General features: G+C 40.8%; 1 long non-coding RNA gene across 1 annotated transcript; it reads left to right on the forward strand.

Moving 5' to 3' along the window:
* Positions 1-255: 255 nt before the first annotated feature.
* On the forward strand, positions 256-3446 carry LOC143033782 (uncharacterized). The gene is made up of 3 exons (XR_012967190.1): positions 256-742; positions 888-994; positions 2610-3446. It is a non-coding gene; the product is annotated as an uncharacterized LOC143033782 (long non-coding RNA).
* The last annotated feature ends 465 nt before the right edge of the window (positions 3447-3911 follow it).

Consider the following 3911-nt stretch of genomic DNA (forward strand, 5'->3'; position numbering starts at 1 on the left):
TTATTTTCTTTATTTATTTTATTTCTATTTATTTATTTATTTATTTATTTATTTACTTTTTTTTTTTATTTTTTTTTTTTGTTAACGAAAACCGCGACCCTGCGATTTTGCTGAAATCAAGTTTGGCGTTAAATATGTTGGTGAGAGTTAATTCGAAATAAAAAGATGTATGAAAGAAAGTTAAGAATGAAGTGACTCATAGTGGATGAATCATGTGTATATGTTCCTGCATGCAGATGTACTCGTTCATGCGAATTGAACCTTATTCTACCCCTAATTATTATCAGAACTGGGCGCGTTCCTACGTGCGTTTCTCGGTGTCCTGAGCAAAGTCATGCCAGTCAGGACACCGAAGACCGCACCTAGGAACGCGCGCCCAGCTGTGTCAATTAGGTTGCACGTGTTTTAAGCATTTGACGTAAATAAATACGTTTGCTACAGCTTTGCAACAGACGCTAACCGCTACTTGAATGTGGAGCCAACTGTACACGCATGCATGCACTCCGGTGGAGCTCGTAAACACAAGCACAAGAACTAGCAATGAATTGTTCCTCAAAAACAGGTTTGTGTTCTCCTAACCACACTACTTCTCCTCCTCTGGAAGACCAGAGTTGGAATCTGTAACCCCGCCCTACTCATTCTTCATCCTGGGTCTGCTATATAAAACCGCGTTGGTCAAGACCTGGCTACAGTTTACGCCGAAAGACGGAAGTTGTTCGCAGACTCTTCTGACGTCATGAAGGTACGTTGATTCTTGTATTCGAAACGACGACATTTACCATCTGCATTCAGGATTCTGGCTGTCTTCCGGGAAGTCAACAGCTGCGATTACTATTATTATTATTATTATTATTATTATTATTATTATTATTATTATTATTTTACAGTTGCTCGTTATGCTGATTCTCGTCGCTATGGCTGTCGCTCACCCGACGCCAGAGGGAACAGCAACTGCAACGGCAAAGGCAAAGGCAGAACCAGGACCTCATCGCTTGTAAGTAATAGTCTTCCTTTGTGTTCTTCTGCACACTAGATAAAACGTCCAGTCTTCAGTACGTCAAGTTCATTCCCCAGTTACAAGAGCAATGCTCCTTAACCTTTTTTGGCTGCGACCCAAAATCCAGATCGACCAAAGTAAACGTTGGTAGTATTTCCTCACCTCAGTTAAATCGTCTTTTTCTCTATGCTTCGCTTAACCCTAGATAATAACGACTTAGGAATTCTACAATCAGGATTAATACTCTAATAATATTTTGAATAAGAATGTTGGGAAAATAATAAGTCCATAAATCCTTGGTGACTCATTGAAGTGGTTTCACGACCCAACTTCGGGTCGTGACCCAAGAGTTAAGAACCGCTGCTGTAGACGAAGTTCGCTAAGAGAACGCTCAAGTTGTCTTATCCTTGTGGACTTGATGTTCCTCTTTGTAATGACGCTTGGCATATCAGTCTACATTACACGGCGCCAACTCTTTATTCTTACAAGGAATCAACCACCACACGGTTGTACCAAAACATTGGTTAGTCAAAATGTAAACTCACTTATCCATCGACTAACTCTCTACCACAAGGTTGTACTAAAATGTGGGTTAGTCAAAATGTAAACTCACTTATCCATCGACTCCCTACCACACGGTTGTACTAAAATGTTGGTTAGTCAAAATGTAAATTCACTTATCCATTGACTCTCTATCTCCATCGCACAAAAGCGTACTTATTGCATGAACACACACACATACACACACGACGCGATGGCGCAGTGATAGAGTTCCCGGCCGCCACTACGGCGGTCCGGGTTCGAATCCCGCCCAGGGCTGAAATAATTTTAGTATCGCTGCGCTGTGAGTCGTTACTCCAACTCTCGTGGGCGGGGAGTTGGGTGTGTGTGTACGTGTGAGGTCACAGCATTACCCATAGGTTGGTCATATATGAGCTCTCTTCCGGGAGGGAAACAGCTGTCGATCACAATTCCAACACATGATCCAAGACCATGGTGAAACACACGCACACACACCAAGTTCTACGAGAACTCATATTTATTTAATGTTTCTTCGCTTGTATACATCGAACATTCAAACTATTTTATATCTTATTTTCTTTCAAGATGTCCTTAGCACCTTAGTTGTATAGCGTCTATCTTTTTATATTTTCACAACTCCAGAAAAAAAAAAAGAAAAAAACATTTATCTGGTGGATAATAGCTTTATATACAATATGTAGACTGAGAGAGAGCATATTACTTGGACTGTGATCCTTGACCTTGCGTACCTGAAAGTAGCAATGGAATGGACGACTCATAAACAGTGAAATGCCGGAAGGACAATAGATGTCCATCACAAACCCGGCACATGGTCCAATAACATGGAGAATCACACACACATACACACACACGCACGCACGCACACAAACACATGTATTCACACACTCGCCAAATCAACTTCCAGATTTAACAGTGTCAATGAACGGTCATATATCTTGGATCCTCTTTTGACAAACACACCAATTGTGATCCTGGCCATTTGCCCAGGTAGAACATGTATATATGATCTTAATTAAACGCATTACTTTGCACTCGAGTAATAAATATGTGACGTCATGCATCTCCTCAGGTACGACTGGTATGGACCTGTAGGTCACCATCATCACATCTATCCAACACATGGAGGGTATATTGATGTTGTTCATAGAGAGGGACCGCGGTGGTGGTGGTGGTAATCAGGTGTACGATCAAATACCTCGAGCCTTTCCCCTCTTCGACCCAAGAGAATCAAAGTCATCCAGATCTTGCGCGAGGAGAAGCGGACCCAAAAACAAACCCAGAGGAACTCCACTACTAGCTACGTTCTTCGTTTTGAAAAAAATATATATTTGGTGAGATGATACGGCTTTTTGTTTATGTAATATGAATGGGCATTATATCCATTATCCAATCGGGTAGTGTCTCTGTACAAGTACGTGGAGATAACAAGTATTCAATGTAAAGCTCCCCAGCCACATCTAGGGACATGATGAGTGTATAAACCAATGCATGTGTTCTGCGTTCGAGAAAGATTAAAAAAACGACACGTCTCGGACGAAACTATTCTCCTTTGATACTGACCTGATTTCTCCTCGAATGATACTTAACAATTGATTTATAACTACCAAGTCTCTTGTAAATCAAATTTTACCATTTCTTTATTTCCTTTTCTTGTGTTAATGTGTGTATTTCATCAAGAATGTTAATTTATTTCACAATTCAAAATCTCGAATTTTTTTTTTACCATTTCCTCGTTTTCTTTTCTTGAGTGTATTTCGACAAGAATGTTAATTTCCTTTACGATTCAAAATCTCGACAATGATGTGGTGTTGACTGAAGCAGGAATTGTCAAATTTGGTCTTCATCCTACTCTAATCCTTCCATTGACGGTCAGGTTTAAGAGTTGCTAATGTGTTGGTCTTTGTAATAAACAGAATTTTTACATGTCTTTATCATTTCAATCCTGCCAGGGAGTAGTCGAGTATGGTCTTCTTAACTAAGGAATATTGCTGAAAAAATAAAACAAGTTTCCATCCTGCCTGACAGAGGCAAAAGACATAAATATCCTGAAATAGGGTGACCCCGTGACCTGAGCAAGAACGTCAAAGTCGTTCGTCGTTGCTCTTTTCTGTGTGCTAGGTCACTTGTGGGTGACCTGAAACAGTCATGTGGTCTACATGACGGTGATCAGACTAAAAAGCATTAAAGAGTTTAAGCAAGCAAGCAGATCAAAGGCAGGTTCTCAAACAGAGTAACCTTGGGCGCATAGGAACAAAAAACTAAGATTGAGAAGATGAGGATGAGGAGTCTACGCCAGGAGGCGCTGAGTAGTAGCTGCGGCCGAAGCCGTCACCTTTGCCCTATAAGGACTGTTGGGGCAGGTAATTAACGA

This window comes from Oratosquilla oratoria, chromosome 16 (genome assembly GCF_046742065.1).
Source record: "Oratosquilla oratoria isolate Oo_2021 chromosome 16, ASM4674206v1, whole genome shotgun sequence".
Lineage (NCBI taxonomy): Eukaryota > Metazoa > Arthropoda > Malacostraca > Stomatopoda > Squillidae > Oratosquilla > Oratosquilla oratoria.